This window comes from Aptenodytes patagonicus, chromosome 3 (assembly GCF_965638725.1).
Source record: "Aptenodytes patagonicus chromosome 3, bAptPat1.pri.cur, whole genome shotgun sequence".
In the NCBI taxonomy this organism is placed as follows: Eukaryota; Metazoa; Chordata; class Aves; order Sphenisciformes; family Spheniscidae; genus Aptenodytes; species Aptenodytes patagonicus.
Window position 1 is genome coordinate 22,301,008 of NC_134951.1, and position 22,480 is coordinate 22,323,487.

Genomic DNA, 22,480 nt, shown 5'->3' on the forward strand with positions numbered 1-22,480 from the left:
GGTAGGTAGGGTCATAAATAGAAAATGGAAACTTACATCACAAGAATTCTTGCAACACATACAGTAGTAGTCAATAGTTAGTACTGCCACATTTTTAAAGTTTATCTCATCTTCTTCACAGCAGGTAACTCAGGTTATTTGGGCCAGATCTGGCATACACGAAGTGCATTAGTTTTGTTTACACTATGTGTGTGCAGGTTGTGATTCATTATTTATTAGAAATGCTGGAGCTGTAAACCTAAGTGTTGAATGCCATAGATCTAAGTGTCCTCCAAACACTAATCCATTCTGTTTCTTAGAGATGATTTAGGATATTATTCACTCAAAATGGAAAGAAAATGTCTTACAAATGCTCCAGGGTACCATAGATACAATGTTAATTTTTGGGTTGAAACTGTTGTAACTTGCTTTACGCTTTCCGGCTACACCAACCAATGTAATATCTGGGTAGTGTATCCGGAGAAAAATTCTCCCAAATCAGTAAACATTATTTTCTACATGATGTCTCATCCATAGCCACTGCACAACTGGAAAAAACTTCTGTATGCAGATGCTTTGGTCTTTAGACAAGGAGCTGGCCAAAATATGTCTCCATAGTTTATCAACTTGGCGTGTGTGAAGAAACAGTTTTCGTTCTACTTTCTCTCTCAAACCATCATTCCCAAACTCTATGTCACTCTCTCAAATTCTATCTTCCTGTCCCTGGATATAACATTACTACTACCTGAAGTAAAGAAACAAAACAAGCTCTAACCCCAATGGACTGCAGGGAAACTGGGACAAGGGAAAGCGGAATCAGGCCTAGAGTATTTAAAGTGCAGCTGTGACGGAAATGAGGAAGGAAAGAGAAATGTGGGAGGATAAGTAACAAAACCAGAGAAGTGTATGGAAACTCCTGAATTTTCTCAGGGGCATTCTCCACCCCACAACACAGCAAGTTGGTTAACTTTTTAAATCTCCAACATAATTATACAAAATCTTTCTCTGTCTCTCCCATTGTACCCAGTATGGGTTTCACCTATGTGCCACTGACCTCTTTGCAAGAATCTCAGTGCATCATTTGAGCTAGTAAATGTAGATATCTGCAATTAATGGTAAAACAGCTTTAACCCATAGCTAAGATGTCTGGCAGGAGATTTGATTCTTCTGGTTAGTTAAGCCTGGGGCAAACTGCTATGTTTTCCTGGGCAAAGCTTTCTTTCAGGAAAAGAGACTTTGCAGTTGGTCTAATCTTCTGAGCTCTCAAGCAGGGAACTTGCTGTTCCTTTGTTCTCACAGGATGTTTCCCAGCAAACAAGTGTATTTATAGTAAATATGGGAAGACGCAAAATTAGATATAATTTGCCTTGTTGATATGTAGGACAAAATATATAAGCATTAAAATGAATGTCTTCAAAAGCTGCTGTTGTGGTTTAACCTCAGTTAGCAACTGAGCACCACGCAGCCGCTCACACACTCCCCCCACCTGGTGGGATGGGGGAGAGAATTGGAAGAGCACAAGTGAGAAAAAAGTCATGGGTTGAGATAAAAACAGTTTAATAATTGAAATAAAATGATAATGATAATAATAATAATAATATGATAATAATAATATGATAATAATAATAATAATACACAAAGCAAGTGATGCACAGTACAATTGCTCACCACCCGCCGACCGATGCCCAGCCAGTCCCCGAGCAGTGGCCCCCCCCGGCCAGCTTCCCCCAGTTTATGTACTGAGCATGACGTCACATGGTATGGAATGTCCCTTTGGCCAGTTTGGCTGTGCCCCCTCCCAGCTTCTTGTGCACCTCCAGCCTTCTCAGTCAGTAGAGCATGGGAAACTAAAAAGTCCTTGGCTGGTGTAAGCATTACCTAGCAACAACTAAAACATCGGTGCGTTATCAACTTTGTTCTCATCCTAAATCCAAAACACAGCACTGTACCAGCTACTGGGAAGGAAATTACCTCTATCCCTGCCGAAACCAGGACAATATCCACCCCTTATTCTATACCATCTGCGTCATGCTCAAGTCTCATATTTTCCAGTACATTTTCATTAATCACCACCCCCTTTTTTCTATATATATATATATACACACACACAGAGATATCATTCCCTTAGTCTGTGGGCCATCCCTCTAATTCCAGGCTACTGGCCCCATTATCCCAGCATCGGAGCAGCCAGGTGACAATATGCTCACCTGGACGATGGCTGAAATCTTTTCGTATATCTTGCAGCTCACTCAGGGATAGAGATCGGGTGGTCACTGCCTCGTTTATGAGTTCTTCCTCTTCCTCCTCCCCGATCAGCGGCCAGCTCTCCTCCTCCCGTTCTCGTGATGGCCCTTCTCCAGGGTACTCGTACAGTTCTTCCTCCGGTTCCCTTTTAGAAGAAGCTTCTTCCTCCCTTACTAAACGAGCCGACTTCCGCTTCCAAAATTTCTTCTTGTGTACAGGGGCGACTGATACCGGCACAGGCTGGTTCTTTGGTTCAGCCACAGGGCGTGTCGCCGGGGTTGGAGTGGCCGCAGTGCATGTCGCCGGGGTTGGAGTGGCCGCAGTGCCTGTCACCGGGGTCTGAGTGGCCACAGGGCCTGTTGCCAGCGTCTGAGTAGCTGCAGTGCATGTTGCCGGGGTCTGAGTGGCCGCAGGGCCTGTCGCCGGGGTCTGAGTGGCTGCAGTGCGTGTCGTTTTACTGTCAGAGCCAGAAACCTTCTCTTCCCTTTGAGGGCACTGAATGGTGTTGAACAGGGCTCGGTAGGCATGGGCCAGGCCCCAGCACGTTGCAATGATCTGCATCTCTCTGGAGTTGCCAGGGTGACAGCATACTTTGTCCAAATATTCTACTAACTTTTCAGGATTCTGCACTTGCTCAGGGGTGAAGTTCCAAAACACTGGGGGTGCCCATTGGCCTAGGTACTTGCCCATCTTGTCCCACACACCCTGCCACTCATAACTACTCAGCCTTGGGGCAGATCTCTGGATGATATTCTTAAATTGCTTACCAACTTTAGACAAAACCAAAACAATATTCCCAAGAAGTATTAATAGAAGTATCTTAACTACCCAAGGATGTTCAAAATACTGAAAAGTTACTGTAATGAAGGAGGAAACATCATAGAAGAAGGTAGTGACACTGCCATTCTGTATTTCCTCCATAAAAATCTCTCAGAAAAGTTACTGTAATTGCTAGTTGTCTCCACGAAATGGTATCTGTGGTACAGTAACGGCTTCATTGCGAAACCTACATACCACGCTAACGTCAAGGTCAATGTTCTAAAAACAAACCTCACAAGCGAGACATCACTATTCACTGCAGACCACAGCAAACTGCAAAACCCAACACCAATCTTTAACATGTACAGCAGGAAAAAGAGCACGATGCAGATTATACAAATCAATATCGAGAACAGAGCAACCAACATTGTGACCCACAACTATTAACAGATATAAGTTCCTTAATACACTCCGGTTAATCTGTTATTATCTCAAACCCTTCGAGCCCCACGTTGGGCGCCAAAAAGGACTGTCGTGGTTTAATCTCAGTCAGCAACTGAGCACCACGCAGCCGCTCGCTCACTCCCCCCCACCCCAGTGGGATGGGGGAGAGAATTGGAAGAGCACAAGTGAGAAAAACTCGTGGGTTGAGATAAAAACAGTTTAATAATTGAAATAAAATGATAATGATAATAATATGATAATATTAATAATATGATAATAATAATAATACACAAAGCAAGTGATGCACAGTACAATTGCTCACCACCCACCGACCAATGCCCAGCCAGCCCCCGAGCAGCGGCCCCCCCGGCCAGCTTTCCCCAGTGTATGTACTGAGCATGACGTCCCATGGTATGGAATGTCCCTCTGGCCAGTTTGGCTGTGCCCCCTCCCAGCTTCTTGTGCACCTCCAGCCTTCTCAGTCGGTAGAGCATGGGAAACTAAAAAGTCCTTGGCTAGTGTAAGCACTACCTAGCAACAACTAAAACATCGGTGCGTTATCAACTTTGTTCTCATCCTAAATCCAAAACACTGTACCAGCTACTAGGAAGGAAATTAACTCTATCCCTACCGAAACCAGGACAGCTGCCCAACTGTAATAAGCTTCATTTTTTAAAGCAGATATCTTCCACCTTCTGAAAAGCAGACTCTTCAAATTTTTTAAGTCAAGTCCCAAATACTAAGGAAAAAAATAAAAAATCAGTATTTAGATCTGAAATACGGGTGTAAGAATTTAAAAGGAGCTAGCTATAGCATCCAACAAAGTTACAAACAAAACTCCTCAATTTTATCCATAGTCAACTTGCTTACATATTTGTAGTCACATCTCAAAGGAATTTTAATGAAATTCTGGTTTAAGACATGTGGTGACTGGTAAATAAAAAAAGACAGTGTAAGTAAAATAAACAAACCCAGAAGTTTCCCTGGACACCAATCAGTTTTGTAAAGAAATGAATTTCAGTTTATATTTAGTCACAAAACTCTTTTTCACAGGCTAGCAGCCTGAGAGCAAGTGTAGGCTGTGGGTCTAGAAACTTTGTTTGGACAATTTTGTGTCCAGAAGTGCTTTCTGCAAATAAATGGGGTCCAGAAACTTAAATTTTGAATTACGAACCCATTTAAGATTAGATATGAAAGGCTCAAGGCCTAGTGCCTGAACCTCAGTTCCTCAGAAGGCACAATGCTAAATGAAGATTTGCTGAAGGCTGATATTCATGCTTCAAACCTTCCCAGTACCGCTGTCTGAAATAATGTGTAGAAGTACCATGTGAACATGAATGAGCAGCACAGGGAGAGTATATGCAATATAGTATATTGTATAATATAATATATAATATAATATAATATATATATAAAAATATATTTTGAACCCTCTTTTTTTCTGCATATGAATTCTTTTCATATATATAATATATATATAATATATTATATATATTATATATATAATAATATATAATATAATATAGTATATTGCAATATATGCAATATATGCAATAACAGGAGTGTTGCTGTATAGTAACCAAACTCCTGCCTGCAAGGACGAGGACAAAGAGAAGAGCCTGCAGCAACATGCAGTAGATACTACCAGGGTGCAATGGGAGTTTGGAGCCTACATGGGAGGTGACCTTAGTCACATGCCACTGGTAAGGCCTTCTCTTCTATCTTGGCTTAACTGGGCATGAAACCTCATACTCCACTGGTAATCCACAACTACGCAGACGTTTATTATGTAAATGGATGTGAACTGTGTTTGAAGACACAGCAATTAGCACAGCCAGTTCTTACATTTTCCCCTTAGCTATTTGAAAGTAAACACTCATGAACCTTTCCTCTTTTACCCCATCAAACAGGAATGGGAAAAAAAAAAAGTTTATGTTTATAAAAATAAACATAGTGCTTAGACTTTCAAAATGACAAAATGAACATGTCAAGCAGAAATATATTCACTAGGGAGATTCAACACCCGCAAATGTTATATTCTGATTTTTCACTAAAAATTACATCCTTTTCAAAGAAAGGGCTGGCTTATTTAGTTACCTGTGCTAGCTTTCCTTTAAGATCCCCGTTTGAAGTCAGGAGATCCTTAGAAAGGCTGCAATAATCTTAGCATAAGTAGAGTGATTATGTAGGCAAAGGGAAGCTTTCAATTATTTATCAAATACAGGAACCAACAGCTGCTCTCCCACTTTGTCTCCTTACACTGCTGCTGGAGAAACAGGGAGCGATAACTAATCACCCTGCGTGGAAGTTACTGCATTGCAGTCCTTTAGCCTCGTGCAATCCTTGAGGAGTGAGCTCTGGATTACTGGAAGGTGCTCCCATACAGGCTGTTCTAAGACAATCGTCAGCTTCTGTGTCTCAGCATGACTTGAGTTTTTCAGCATAAAAAATCACTAAGAAATGTGGAATAACTTAACTGGTGAATTAATTACCTAGTGAACGTTGCATTTCTCTTGCACTACATATTTTAAAATCTGGCTGGTTATAACAGGTATAGCATCTTTGCAAACCTGGCACTTACACAGCTTTTATTAAGGTAAGTGTGTAAAGGATATAGCTGAATTTACTCAGACATTGTATCTCATTTTGTGACAGAAATCTGTGATTTAGACTGTGTGATTGTGCCAGCACAGGAATACATGTCACGCTTTAATCAATTTGAATGTTTAACTTCAATTCACTTAATGTGATATACATGGAAAATATGAAGTACTCTTGATATTGTTACATATAAGTGCTATTTTGGAAAGCTGCCATACCTAAAAAGAATTCATATGCAGAAAAAAAAGAGGGTTCAAAATTTCAGTTACAACAGAAAGAAAAGTCCACAAAGCGAAGGCCCCGCACTGGGCGCAGTTACATGACAAAATAGTGTAGATTGCCTTATGCTGGACGCTGGTTCATCAGTGCTCAGAAAGGCCCCTGGAAAGTTTTGCCTTTATTAATAGGATAGACTCTAAGGAACAGAATAATAATTAGCAGTTAGCAAACTAAGCATTGCTAGGACACTACTGAGACACCTCTTGGGCCGATTTGCTGTGGGAACAGAGTTCATTCCTCGGAGCAGCACATGTACACTGCTGCCTATGGGAAGAAGAGGAACTTGGTTAAACTTCTTTGAGGAAATGTTCTTGAGCAGAGTCCTTATGAGAAATATACTGATTTATTTCACTGGACAATGCAAAGTGTCAAAAAGAAATGAAAAAGTCAGAATATCTGGAAAAGGAAGGGAAAGAATATCATCAGTCTTTGATACTGTGAATAAAAAAGTTGAAGAAAACTGGATTTTAAGGCAAAAAAAAAAAGAATTAATGAAAAAGAATCATGACTTTCACATACATTTTGGAGTGTGAAATCTTTATTGTTCCTGACTGGAAATAAACATTGAAATGTCACTACTGAGCATTTCAGGTATATGTAGTAACTACCATTGAAAAGGAAATGCTGAAATTTTTTATTTAACATGAATTTTCTGTATATCTAATTTGAAAAATCAATGAGACAGAGAAGGAAACCTAAAAAGAAATAGCCTGTAAGATAGCTACCTCTGCTCCAGACAGGCAGCCACAGGAAAATTTAAGCCCCTAAAGAGTATCTGAGCAAAAATAGGGACACAAATTGCATGACATTTTGTGAGGCGGAGCTTTGCACCTGTCCCTGCAGAGCACTCACTGCCAGCAATCAAGAGGCAGAAAGGAGAGAATATTCTGCTCTGCTGTAGTAACAGAGGATGATGGATGTGGGACAGAGCAGTGTGGGAAAAGCACCAGGATGTTATTTGTGTATGTGTTATCAGAGTGTCAGCCAGAGGTGCAGTATGTAACCTAGTCTGTAATTTACATAATTTGTAACTTCTCCCTCTTTCATTGCTCCTTTTCCTTCCTGTTGCCCTTTAAAGATGTTCCATCTTTTTGTATATTTCCCGGGAGTCTGCCGACTTTCTGAAAAGCTATGCCATGGTCTGAACTTAAACACTAAAACCATTGCAAAACAAAATGGCAGTTGATAGGCATTTCAGATTTTCGAAGAACAGCCAGGACCTGCCTGGATTCCTTCTACTTCACCTTAGATATCCATAATGTGAGCATCTGTGCTCACACTAGTCAGGCTTATTTCACTTCACCATCAATGAATAAAAACCAACACTTTTACAATTCGATAAGATTAACCTTGTGAATGTCTATGCTGAGGTGAATCCTGTCCTAGACGTGACTAATTCTCTTCGTTGCCTGCAGAAGGAACCAAGGATGATGAGCTTGGATGTAAACATATACCTTGCAGGTATCCGAAATTAAATGAAATGACTCTCACTGAGGTTGTCCTTTGTGAGAAGACAACTCATACCTTTTGTGCCATTTTGTTTTAGAATCATAGAATCATAGAATCATTGAGGTTGGAAAAGACCTCTAAGATCATCGAGTCCAACCGTCAACCCAACACCACCAGGCCCACTAAACCATGTCCCTAAGCGCCTCATCTACACGTCTTTTAAATACCTCCAGGGATGGGGACTCCACCACTTCCCTGGGCAGCCTGTTCCAATGTTTCACCACTCTTTCAGTAAAGAAATTTTTCCTCACGTCCAATCTAAACCTCCCCTGGCGCAACTTGAGGCCATTTCCTCTCGTCCTATCACTTGTTACTTCGGAGAAAAGACCAACACCCACCTCGCTACAACCTCCTGTCAGGTAGTTGTAGAGAGCGATGAGGTCTCCCCTCAGCCTCCTTTTCTCCAGGCTAAACAGTCCCAGTTCCCTCAGCCGCTCCTCAGAAGACTTGTTCTCCAGACCCCTCACCAGCCTCGTTGCCCTTCTCTGGACACGCTCCAGCACCTCGACGTCCTTCTTGTAGCGAGGGGCCCAAAACTGAACACAGTATTCGAGGTGCGGCCTCACCAGTGCCGAGTACAGGGGCACGATCACTTCCCTACTCCTGCTGGCCACACTATTTCTGATCCAGGCCAGGATGCCATTGGCCTTCTTGGCCGCCTGGGCACACTGCTGGCTTATATTCAGCCGGCTGTCGACCAGCGCTCCCAGGTCCTTTTCCGACAGGCAGCTTTCCAGCCACTCTTCCCCAAGCCTGTACCGCTGCATGGGGTTGTTGTGGCCGAAGTGCACGACCCGGCACTTGGCCTTGTTGAACCTCATACAGTTGGCCTGGGCCCATCCATCCAGCCTGTCCAGGTCCCTCTGCAGAGCCTTCCTACCCTCGAGCAGATCAACACTCCCGCCCAGCTTGGTGTCGTCTGCAAACTTCCTGAGGATGCACTCAATCCCCTCATCCAGATCATCGATAAAGATATTAAACAAGACCGGCCCCAGTACTGAGCCCTGGGGAACACCGCTCGTGACCGGCTGCCAACTGGATGTAACTCCATTCACCACAACTCTCTGGGCCCGGCCGTCCAGCCAGTTTTTGACCCAGCGCAGAGTCCACCTGTCTAAGCCGTGAGCCGCCAGCTTCTCTAGGAGAATGCTGTGGGAGACAGTGTCAAAGGCCTTGCTGAAGTCCAGGTAGACCACATCCACAGCCTTTCCCTCATCCACTAGGCGGGTCACCTGGTCATAGAAGGAGATCAGGTTGGTCAAGCAGGACCTGTCTTTCATGAATCCGTGCTGGCTAGGCCGGATCCCCTGGTTGTCCCGCTCATGCCTTGTGAGCGCCCTCAAGATGAACCGCTCCATCATCTTCCCCGGCACCGAGGTCAGGCTGACAGGCCTGTAGTTCCCCGGATCCTCCTTCCGGCCCTTCTTGTGGATGGGCGTCACATTGGCAAGCCTCCAGTCATCTGGGACCTCCCCCGTTTAACCAGGACTGCTGATAAACGATGGAGAGTGGCTTGGCGAGCACCTCCGCCAGCTCCCTCAGCACTCTCGGGTGGATCCCATCCGGCCCCATAGACTTGTGAGTGTCCAGGTGGCATAGCAGGTCATTGACTGCTTCCTCTTGGATTACGGGGGGTTCATCCTGCTCGCCGTCCCCGTCTTCCAGCTCGGGGGGCCGAGTACCCTGAGGATAACTGGTCTGCCTGTTAAAGACTGAGGCAAAGAAGGCATTCAGTACCTCAGCCTTTTCCTCATCCTCAGTGACAATGTTCCCCCTTGCATCCAATAAAGGATGGAGATTCTCCTTGGCTCAATTTAATTTTTTTAAAACATATAATTTTCTCCTTAAAGATAAAAAATAATTTAATGGCAACCGTGCATCCTGGATGAAGTGCAGTATCAAGTTTCCCAACGTAAGGAACTCCAAATTGTGAACCATCTGGCATTTCCCCATTAGAAACAAAATCTATACTTTTGATCTGCACTTTGCCATATATCCCAAGAGTATCTATTCTTTCAAGGCTAATTCTGTGGTTGTAGAGCAGCAAGTGCTTCTTGTTCACAGTTACCTGGAATTTATCCTTTAAAATCATGATGACAATCTCAAATGACTTCCCTTTTTGAAAGGGCATCTCGTAAGTGATCTCTTCCCAGCCCCATTTTTCCCTCTCCAGCGTGTTGCAAACAATGCAGCCAGACCTTTTGAAACGGGGGTTGAAATGGAATGCCACATCAGCTCGAGGCTTTATGCTACTGCCACAACGTAAATCCACCTGGAACCTGTCTGCATCATCAGGAACAGTCCCATGTATCACAATCAGCTCTCCAGGAACAAGGCCACCAAGTATTGTCCCAACATATGGAATGATCTCCGTGACTAGCAGCGCCTGGAGACCCGCGGGCTGAGGCCGGCCGGCGCTGCCGCTGCCATTGCCCTCCGCCGCCGCCAGCCGCCCCCCTTCCGCGCCCAGCCTGGCCCCTCAGTTTTGCAGTGTCCCAGTGAAGGGTTAGCAGTTAAGAGGTGTTTAAAAATGTCTGCTTCAAAATATTTTCCATAGTAGCAAAGAAGGAGGATGTGTGAGAGCAGCCATAGTACCTAGAGTGAGTGCCAACTCTTCTTTTCCCATGAACGGTTAGCTAAGTCAGCACAACATTTCTTCAAACTAACAAGAACCTTATGAATATCCCTACAAATAACACAAGCTCACTTTTTAGCAGGAATGACATTGTTAATTGAGTGCAGATGCTTTAGGTCACTGGTCAGCTAAATAATCAGATAAGTAAGAGTGACCTGATGCAAAGGAAATTACAACATCAGAATACAGAAGATTGTTGTTGATCCTATGTAAATTAATTGACTGTAATTCAGTCTGCTAGATATGTGAGTTTAATCACAGCTGGGTGAAGGATGTAGTCATTCAAGACCATTCAGCTCAGGTACTATTTCTAACTGCTGTTTGTCTGACAATGCTAGACCTGGAAAACACAGTTTCTCTTCTGCAGAAGTTTCTTTCACTTTCCACTACATGGAATGTCATCTGCAAGTTACTTTATCTACCATTTCACTAATTTATTGAATACACCTCTAATATGTAGTTTGAATATTCATAATTTATATTGTTTATAATAAATACTAAAGAGTAAGCCGATATTAGTATGGTCCCTCAGTTGCAAGACAAGGAAACTCAGAGGAAAAAATTAGTAGTACACTGGTAGTAGTACACTGTCAGTAGGTCCCACAAGAATAATTAAAATATCTCACTTGTGTCCAGGTCCCTAAGCCCAACAGCTAAACTGAATTATTTTATTATAGATAAAATATAAAAGGCTCAAAAGAGTAAAATCCAAATGTGATTTGAATGATTCCAATTTCATTTTCCCTGATGTTGCTGGTCTGAGCAAACTGAGGTGTCCTGGAATCATCCTACTGATTACAAGACAAAAGCCAAGCTTCGAGGCAGGCTGGCCAACCCTCCTGGATTCCTCCGAGCTCACATGCCAGCTAGCAGACTCCTCCACTAAAAAGGGATTAATTTTCTCCAATCTGGGACAATGTTTGGGACCATTTTTTAAGGTTCCCCAGCTAGCCTTCTATATGAGTACGACAAAAACTGAGAAGAAATACATTCTCGTCTCATTTTACCCTTTAGTCTTCTTTGGACTTTTGCTCACCATACCACATCAAGCAAAAAGACTGATCAGGCTTATTCCTTGACAACTGGTTGCATACATAGCCTATATGGGCAGATGCCTGCTGCTTAGGCTATCTGATTCTCCGAAGATGGACCTAAGCTGATCAATGAACCCCAGATTCCCTTCTTTCAGTTCCACCAACTCCATGGGTTGGATTCATTGGCCATAATGAGGATGTCTACAAGATAAATGTTCATACTAGTCATTGAGGTGCCCTTCATACTTGGGTATAATTAATCTCATCCTGGAAGAGACATCCATAATAAGTCAGGAACAGGCTCTTCTATGCTTCTTTCTCTCCATTGACAGTCTGTTCAGCCCTGAGGGAGAGGCTGGGGGGGTATCTGTCTATATTTAAAGACTGATGACATGAGCATGTCATGTTAACAGACTTCATATCTTCCCTGACCAGAATCAAGAAGAATGTCTGTCCAAAGCTCCTGTATGTGCCCAGTAGAAAGCTCTGGAGGTCTATTGCACCATGAAAGTTTTTAACTTAGCTTTTCTTAGTTTTATCTAGATGATAAAACTTTGGTGGCTGCCAAAAATACCTTAATTGCTTTAAAATGTCCTCTCCTGTAGCAAGGGACGACATATTCTAAAGGGATTACTTGTCAGGAATGACTGACATAAAGCAAAGAAAAAAAGAATTTCATAGAAAAATGAGTGTTATGCACTGCCTAATAACATGAATAGATGAGTTGTTATTTATTTCCCTGCTTCATACACAGCAATATTTCCATGTGTTCCTAGTACACGAATGGTATGTTCCAAGATTTTTATCTAATTTTTGTCTTGAAGGCAGTTGAAATTGCCTCTCCAGATGTTATTAAATAACCAAAGCATGCTGTAATCAAGCAGACTAATTCCCTGGAAAGGAAAATAATTTTCTGTACCTTATTTACATATCTTTAATTTCTTACAAAGCTTGCAGAAAAGACTTATGACAATGATAGTTGATGCTCTTTTCCCACTTAACAACAAATAGTTCAAATTCTCTGCTGGAATTAACCCCATTCACTCCCATCAACTAGCCTCCAGGGAAGACTATAAGAACAAATTTGAGTACAAGTGAGTTTGTCACTTTGTAGTATAAGGATTTAGCTATCCCACAGGAAAAGTATAAGAATCTGGGTGGAAAATTGACATAACCCTTGCTTCTGTGAGCCTGAGAGCACAGGGAGAAATAAATGCATCTCTTCTAAGAGAACTAGTTGTGGGTTTGCTCTCTTAAACGTTAGCAGGATGCACATGCCTTTAATTGGATAATATAACCCTTGCACATTCCACATTACCATTTTAAGGGCAGCTTCTATTATATATTCTGAAGCTATAACTTATAGCAATAAAAAGCAATTTAACACTTGAAACTAGTGGTCTCAAAACATTTGCAGACTTAGACACTTTCAAGTCGTGTAGCTCAAAATTAAATTCAGTTTCAAAGAGCTGAAATTTAAAAGAGATATTTGGTTTCTCTAGTCCTCCTCCACCCCATGTACAGTTTTTGTCCCCATCACAGAACAGTACAAAGCTAAGTAGAATGTAAACCAGACCATAAAATAAAAGCACATGTGAATCACTATCTAGCTGACATAGCAGCTTAGCCTGAAACCTGTCATTTGTAGCTGGATACTAACAGGCAAAATGTAGTTTAGAGCACAGTAGGGGCAGTGACATTAGAAAATTTTTATGTCTTATAGCTGTGAATGTACACATCCAGCTTAAGGATTTCTTTCACTGTTCTGTGTGTGAACATGTAATCTCAAATCTTGACCTCTATAATAACACAGAAGAAAGGAGAGGAAAACAAAGAAAAAAATATCCTGCAAAAAATCCTTCCTCTTTATTTATCAAGGGGACACAGGGCAGTTTCTGTAGCCTAACACTGGAATATGAAATGTGAGAAGTTCCTCTCCTCTTTTTCCCTGTGCATCATTAAAGGCCAAATCTAGTTAGCCGTTTCTCAAAATTTGTTCCCTTGAGCCCCTCACAAGTTAGTTCTGTGATATCCTATTTCAAGAATTTCCCATTTGTTCAAATGAGGCCTCGTTAATGCTAGATGAAGTCCTGCAATAACTTCATAACTCAGTAGACATGTCCTGGGACTTAGTTTACCCTGTTTTGTTCCTGCAAAATAACATGCAGATGGTTTATTATGCGCAATCACTCCCAGTTCACTTCCCTGACCTATGTCCTATGACATTAACATTAGACATTATAAACCTCAAGTGCATTAACATTTGAGAGTTTTCATCGTAGCAGTCATATAGTCTCAGTGAAAGACATTTATTAAAACCAGCTCACACTCACAACGAGTAAACTTTCTCATTATTGTTCCTTAAAGGTCAGGGAGATGATGAAGGAAAAATTCTGTAGTAATAATTAATAGTAATGGTTTACATTTATAAAGCACTTTTATTCTCTGCTCCAAAGTATATTAAAAACATGGTGAATAAAAGCATTTGTACTTGGTGTAGCTTGCTGCAGGAAAACATAAATATCTCTGAAACTGATTTTTGAATAATTTGCCAGACTATGCAGTATATCGTCATTTTAACTAATATTTTTAAAGTTTCCCTAAAATATTATTATGACTGGTTCTCCTAAACATGACAAAAAAGCTCAGGCACCAAGTCAGGCCTAATGACTGACTATGACACTAATCAAAATGGGGACTCAGAAATGTTGTGAAAAATAGTGATTTTTTTACATATGCATGGTGCAAGTTATTATGAAACCATTTTCTTTTTCTTTTTCTTGCAAGTGTTTCCAGGACTCTGTCACTGGAAATGTTCCATTTTGCCCTGAAGAATAAATGAATCTTCTCATTCACCTCTTAACCTTGACAGCTAATAAGCAGGGTTTCTCAATGAAAAGCTGCCTTACACAATTTGCTGTGCTCTTATGAGGAAACTGGATCTTTATAAAGACACACTTCCACAAGAGACAGAGCGTACACTTTTCATTACTCTGCAAGGGCCAGCAGCATAAATGCCATGCCAGTAAAAGCAACAACCTTTGACAAGTAACATCCAGCATCACGGTACTCAAGCAGCCAGGTAGTGTGAAACCAGCTTAAGAATTAAAGTCTACACAAACAAATCACCGCAGGACTACCCAGAAAAGCAATTATCCTGGGAAACCCTTTCTTGCTGAACAGATCCACTCTTTAGTCCTACCCCACAACTGGAAAATTGCTGTTGACTTCAGCACACTTTGAATAGGGTGTAATTAACATTTAGGCCTATATGCTCATGCAAGTGTCAACACTGAATTCTTGGTGTACGTTGTTCCTTTTAGCACTGCAGAGCCAACAAAGGGGTCTGTGAGAGGGAGTTAGATACGAGGCAGGCTTGTGCTTCATCAGCAGATCTGTCTCCTCCATTCTGATTGCAGTTTTCTTATGGCTGCTGATGATTATGGGCCAGGAAAAAAATCACAGCTGTTGTTCCAAAAAGCCCTTTTAAAACAGGGTAAATCCAATCCTGTATCACTGGCAAGTCAATTAACATGAAATGATCTGATGTTGATTTTGCAGGCTTACTTTTTAGTGGCTATCAAACATAAAGTTCAAGAATAAGGATCTACATTATAGGCATCCCATTTACATCCTCTGCTTCAGGAGCAGAAAGAAAAGACTCCAGCTGTCTTTATACTTGTTTGAATTTGTTCAGGAACACACATTTTAGAAATGTTGATAAGGATCCAGAACACTCCCTGACTGAGAGCATAGAAACCAATGGATTGTTTTTGATAATAGAGTCTCCATTCACAAGAGACCCCAAACCTGCAAATTTCTTTTTGTCATGATTTGACTTATAAAATTATTTGTACTAAATATAGTATATCATTATGCAATATAAAATTGGATTTTAAGGACATAGAAATGGCAGAAGGAGATTTGTTGCTTTAGCAGAAAAGCAGGACTGCTTTGAAAGACAACAAAGATAAGGAAGCGAAGACTATTGCAATGCTGCCACTTACTGCCTGAACAGAAAAGAGTTGCTCTGAGTAATTATCATGCACTTTCTACTTTCCAGTGTGTGATAATTGCTCAGAGGAGAAGCACCAAGTTGTATTACAGCTGGCAGATCTGTAATGTCAGGAAAACAGTATTTTTTGCCTCTCATACTTACTGAGAGCCTAAGGTCTTCAGAGCAGGGATTGACTACTGCTGTGAGGTTTTGTATAACATCACTGAGACTTCTGAATACCATCTTAATCCTAATATTCTAATCCTAATAATAAAGTAGTTAAAGACTATGAAAAAGCAGAGAGCCACAGTGTCGTGGTTTAATCTCAGTCGGCAACTGAGCACCACGCAGCCGCTCGCTCACTCCCCCCCACCCCAGTGGGATGGGGGAGAGAATTGGAAGAGCACAAGTGAGAAAAAAGTCGTGGGTTGAGATAAAAAACAGTTTAATAATTGAAATAAAATGATAATGATAATCATATGATAATAATAATAATACACAAAACAAGTGATGCACAATGCAGTTGCTAACCACCCGCCGACCGATGCCCAGCCAGTCCCCGAGCAGCGGCCCCCCCGGCCAGCTTTCCCCAGTTTATGTACTGAGCATGACGTCCCATGGTATGGAATGTCCCTTTGGCCAGTTTGGCTGTGCCCCCTCCCAGCTTCTTGTGCACCTGCAGCCTTCTCAGTTGGTAGAGCATGGAAAACTAAAAAGTCCTTGGCTAGTGTAAGCACTACCTAGCAACAACTAAAACATCGGTGCGTTATCAACTTTGTTCTCATCCTAAATCCAAAACACTGTACCAGCTACTAGGAAGGAAATTAACTCTATCCCTGCTGAAACCAGGACAATATCCACCCCTTATTCTATACCATCTGCGTCATGCTCAAGTCTCACATTTTCCAGTACATTTTCATTAATCACCACCCCTTTTTTATATATATATATATATATATATATATATATACACACACACACAGAGATATCATTCCCTTAGTCTGTGGGCCATCCCTCTAAAACGTTCGGTGAGTTCATTTAGTCCATGACTTCGGGCTCCATCTGTCATAATAATCTTTCAGGGCAGGAAAAAATGGAGATGGTATGTGGTGTTGGATTGTTTCATGTTGAAGTCAGTTCTGGTACCATCATCACTGTGCTTTGCTTGGCTTCACTGAAGTTATTCTTCATTAGTCTGGGTGATTCTTATTGTAATATCATTAGTATGGCATATAATATTATTAGTGTTATTAGTATATCTGTGTATTATTAGTATAATTATTATAACTATAATTAGTACTTAACATCACATAATTCAGATCATTGGCTATTCTCACCCAAAATCAAATCCCCTTGAGGTACACATCGGACTTCCCCATCCTTCCGCATTATCCACCAAGTGCACCCAGGTCCTTGAGCAAAAGCAATCCCACGGGTGGGTTTGCCTCTGCCCGAGGCAGGAATAACCCAGACTGTCTTCCCCAGCATATTTTTTATGTGCACTACAGGGACTTTATTCCCATCTACAGTACGTAAAAGTTCTGACTGGGCAGGGCCTGCTCGATTGGCAGATCCCCTCGTGTTGACTAACCAGGTGGCCTTTGCTAAATGCGTATCCCAATGTTTGAATGTCCCACCACCCATTGCTCTCAGTGTAGTCTTTAACAGTCCATTCTATCGTTCGATTTTCCCAGAGGCTGGTGCATGACAGGGGATGTGATACACCCACTCAATGCCGTGCTCTTTGGCCCAGGTGTCTATGAGGTTGTTTCGGAAATGAGTCCCGTTGTCTGACTCAATTCTTTCTGGGGTGCCATGTCGCCATAGGACTTGCTTCTCAAGGCCCAGGATAGTGTTCCGGGCAGTGGCATGGGGCATGGGATATGTTTCCAGCCATCCGGTGGTTGCCTCCACCATTGTAAGCACGTGGCGCTTGCCTTGGCGGGTTTGAGGGAGTGTGATATAATCGACCTGCCAGGCCTCCCCATATTTATATTTCAGCCATCGTCCGCCATACCAAAGAGGCTTTAACCGCTTGGCTTGCTTGATTGCAGCGCATGTTTCGCATTCATGGATAACCTGGGCTATAGTGTCCATGGTCAAGTCCGCCCCTCGATCATGAGCCCATCTGTATGTTGCATCTCTTCCTTGGTGACCTGAGGTGTCATGGGCCCACCGAGCTAGAAATAATTCACCCTTATGTTGCCAGTCCAGACCCACCTGAGCCACTTCAATCTTAGCAGCCTGATCCACCTGCTGGTTGTTTTGATGTTCTTCAGTGGCCCGACTCTTGGGTACGTGAGCATCTACGTGACGGACTTTTACAACCAGGTTCTCCACCCGGGCAGCAATAGCTTGCCACAATGTGGCAGCCCAGATGGGTTTGCCTCTGCGCTGCCAGTTGCTCTGCTTCCATTGCTGCAACCACCCCCACAGGGCATTTGCCACCATCCATGAGTCAGTATAGAGATAGAGCACTGGCCACTTTTCTCGGTCAGCAATGTCTAAAGCCAGCTGGATGGCCTTTACTTCTGCAAATTGGCTCGATTCACCTTCTCCTTCAGCAGTTTCTACAACTTGTCGCATAGGACTCCATACAGCAGCTTTCCACCTCTGATGCTTTCCCACAAGACGACAGGACCCATCAGTGAACAGGGCATATTGCTTCTCATTTTCTGGCAGTTCATTATACATTGGGGCCTCTTCAGCACGCGTTACCTCCTCCTCTGGCAATATTCCAAAATCTTTGCCCTCTGGCCAATCCATGATCACTTCCAGGATTCCTGGGCGACTGGGGTTTCCTATTTGAGCCCGTTGTGTGATCAGTGCGACCCACTTACTCCATGTAGCATCAGTTGCATGATGCGTACAGGGGATCCTCCCTCTGAACATCCAGCCTAGCACCGGGGTTGGAGTGGCCGCAGGGCCTGTTGCCGGCGTCTGAGTAGCTGCAGTGCATGTCGGCGGGGTCTGAGTGGCCACAGGGCGTGTTGCCGTGGTCTGAGTGGCTGCAGTGCGTGTCGTTTTACTGTCAGAGCCAGAAACCTTCTCTTCCCTTTGAGGGCACTGAATGGTGTTGAACAGGGCTCGGTAGGCATGGGCCAGGCCCCAGCACGTTGCAATGATCTGCATCTCTCTGGAGTTGCCAGGGTGACAGCATACTTTGTCCAAATATTCTACTAACTTTTCAGGATTCTGCACTTGCTCAGGGGTGAAGTTCCAAAACACTGGGGGTGCCCATTGGCCTAGGTACTTGCCCATCTTGTCCCACACACCCTGCCACTCATAACTACTCAGCCTTGGGGCAGATCTCTGGATGATATTCTTAAATTGCTTACCAACTTTAGACAAAACCAAAACAATATTCCCAAGAAGTATTAATAGAAGTATCTTAACTACCCAAGGATGTTCAAAATACTGAAAAGTTACTGTAATGAAGGAGGAAACATCATAGAAGAAGGTAGTGACACTGCCATTCTGTATTTCCTCCATAAAAATCTCTCAGAAAAGTTACTGTAATTGCTAGTTGTCTCCACGAAATGGTATCTGTGGTACAGTAACGGCTTCATTGCGAAACCTACATACCACGCTAACGTCAAGGTCAATGTTCTAAAAACAAACCTCACAAGCGAGACATTACTATTCACTGCAGACCACAGCAAACTGCAAAACCCAACACCAATCTTTAACATGTACAGCAGGAAAAAGAGCACGATGCAGATTATACAAATCAATATCGAGAACAGAGCAACCAACATTGTGACCCACAACTATTAACAGATATAAGTTCCTTAATACACTCCGGTTAATCTGTTATTATCTCAAACCCTTCGAGCCCCACGTTGGGCGCCAAAAAGGACTGTCGTGGTTTAATCTCAGTCAGCAACTGAGCACCACGCAGCCGCTCGCTCACTCCCCCCCACCCCAGTGGGATGGGGGAGAGAATTGGAAGAGCACAAGTGAGAAAAACTCGTGGGTTGAGATAAAAAACAGTTTAATAATTGAAATAAAATGATAATAATAATATGATGATAATAATAATAATACACAAAGCAAGTGATGCACAATGCAGTTGCTCACCACCCGCCGACCGATGCCCAGCCAGTCCCCGAGCAGCGGCCCCCCCCGGCCAGCTTTCCCCAGTTTATGTACTGAGCATGACGTCCCATGGTATGGAATGTCCCTTTGGCCAGTTTGGCTGTGCCCCCTCCCAGCTTCTTGTGCACCTCCAGCCTTCTCAGTCGGTAGAGCATGGAAAACTAAAAAGTCCTTGGCTAGTGTAAGCATTACCTAGCAACAACTAAAACATCGGTGCGTTATCAACTTTGTTCTCATCCTAAATCCAAAACACTGTACCAGCTACTAGGAAGGAAATTAACTCTATCCCTACCGAAACCAGGACACACAGCCACAGTTACTCTTGGCTATGCAGCCTTAAGTCATTTATGGTAATTGGTGATTTAGTAATGCAGGTAGAACTAGACAGTAAAAAAGAGGAGTGGTATACAGAGGAGTTAAATGATACTTCTGAGGGAGGGTGACATGTCCTATAGAATGACAGTGAGCTCCAAATGTCAGTGTTCTTTGCTTCTTTAAGGTCCTGAGATAATCATAGATCTGTTCTGTAAATAAAATGATGACAACTTGGAATAACTGCAGAACATAAACTACTTACACCTATCTGCCTGTGCTCTGCAGTCTTCTGGTTTTGTTTGCCCTTTCTGATGTGAAAATTTATTGTTCAAAATGACATTTGAACAGCTGGTGATGTTTGGAAATTTCCATTTTACAGATCAGAAACTGAAAAACAAGGAGACCAAGTCCTACATTGACAAAGCATCTAGCTTTCATGGAAATTGATTTAACTGATTTCAGCGTCTAGGTACTTTTGAAAATACGTAATTTAAAGACATCTGACCAAATCTCAAGGGAACTGTATTACAGTGATGATCTGAACATTAGCTTATGGAGTTCAAGGCTGTCATCAAAATTGCCTGATGGTTGAATCAAGAATATTTCTTTAAATGTTGGTAGTCAGTTTGTATTATCTGTGAATTGAATTCAGCTATTTATTCTTGAAGTGACCCATTAAATTCTAATATTTGGGGGCTTTTTAAACAATTTAGTTTAATTAAATAAATACATCTATCACATAAGCCATGAAGATCAGACTTTATTAACAGTTTAAGACATAAAAAAGTAAATAGACCTAGTGATGTGATAGACCTTAGGGTCTATTTTGCCATCAGCATGTATGTGGAAACTTAATTGGCATTTATGGTAGCTGTGCAGGCACAGAAAAGCAGGAAAAAACCCTTTCATTTTAACTGCATCAGTAATAAAATATTTAAAGCTCTTTCACAATGAGTATTTCAGCTTCAGAAAAAACTTCTCATACAAGTAACCTGTTAAATAGGCTAAAATAACAATACATATCTGACTTCTGGCAGATATGTGAAAAATCTACATTTGTACTTAATTTATTCTGGAGCCAAAGACCTAAATCCATGTGTTTTCAGTTGCCATTTTTTTATGGCTAATTCTTTCTATTTATTGCTTTCAAATCATAATCAGGTGAGGAACATCTTGTCTGACGGAACAGTTTCCTGCATTATGTATTTAGTGTAAACAATGCATTTTTACTGAACATGTGGGTTTAATGATGTTTTTGAAAGATTTCTCCAGTTTCCCTCCAGCTTCTCCATGCTGTGGCTCCAAAGAAATAGGGAGAAGTGAGAAAATGAGAAAGATGGAGCACCTTCAGATAGCTCTGCTTGATATCTGTTACAACTTGTCTCACTCGCCGCTCAGAGTTTTGCTTGTTTTGACTGGATCCAGTCGCCGGGTTTCATGCCCTTTTAAGCTCCATTAGTCTCTGGATGATGACTGATTGCTATTCTGAGCTTCAGGAATGCCCAACTATTAATCTCGCATCTGACAGCCTTTGCAGCAGTGGAACTCCCACAGTCAGTGTCACAATCTTCCCAGGCCTCTGACGTGTCACTTGGGCATGTCCCCAGTCAGGTATGACCTGAGTCTGGAGCTTGGGTTTCTAATTACACTCTGAGGACTGACCAGCACGGCATTTGCTGAGTTTTGAGAGGTAACAGTGATCTAGTCATCTGGACCCAAAATGAATGACTTCAGCATAAGAAGAAGTTAGAAGCTGTGGCTATGCCTATGTTAGCAATGTGGCATATTATGTGACGTATTAAGAACAGCTTTGTAGGGAGAGAGTTGGTGCTAGGCACTTGGTGTCCACACTTCACATATTAGGGGCAGATTTCAGACTACCCCCTGTCTGGTCCCACAGGCTGAATGTCTCCTAGTGGTTGGAGCATGCTTTCTTGTTTGGTTTCATTCAAAACCAGTCCAGTTTGGGTGGTCTAAGACCAAAGCACGATAAAAGGGGATGACTGGGAGATCCCCTTCAAAAATGTAGTTCTGATTTGAAGTGAAATGCTAACGTGATTCTTGCCTATAATCTTTACCTGTGAATCTGACGTGCATCAAGGAGCTTAAATGTAATCCCAAATTAGGCTCTAGGTAACTGCCTTTCTGTAAAACCACTCTCATGAGATCTTGCCTGGGTAGCCCAGGTCTAGTGCTGGCTGCTGGGAATTTCATGTGTAGGTCTCTCACTCTCCCTGTATTCACAGTATAGTGATGGGAGTGCCTGAGCCTGCACTGTGAACTCAGCTCTTCCAACCAGAAACCAAACTTCAGGTGTTGCAGCCCTGATGGGCTTATTACAGTGCATAAGCCCTTTCTTGGCTCAGGAGCAAACCCCACAATTTAAACAAACATGTTTCTAAGAAGGCTGCCATTCATTTTTAACCGGGAAATCTCTTGAGATCTTAGATTTGCAATGCTCCTTTAGTTAGCATGTTTTCAGCATCCCCTCCAGTACTTCTTATGATTTGTGCTGTTTTACTAAGTTCACTCATTCTTAGTGTCTAATATTCATGCTGAGATATCAATTCATACAAATCCAGAAGT

General features: G+C 42.4%; 1 pseudogene; it reads right to left on the reverse strand.

Annotated features, from left to right (window-relative positions):
- Positions 1-668: 668 nt before the first annotated feature.
- LOC143158856 (galectin-8 pseudogene) lies at positions 669-10,441 on the reverse strand (annotated as a pseudogene).
- Positions 10,442-22,480: the final 12,039 nt, after the last annotated feature.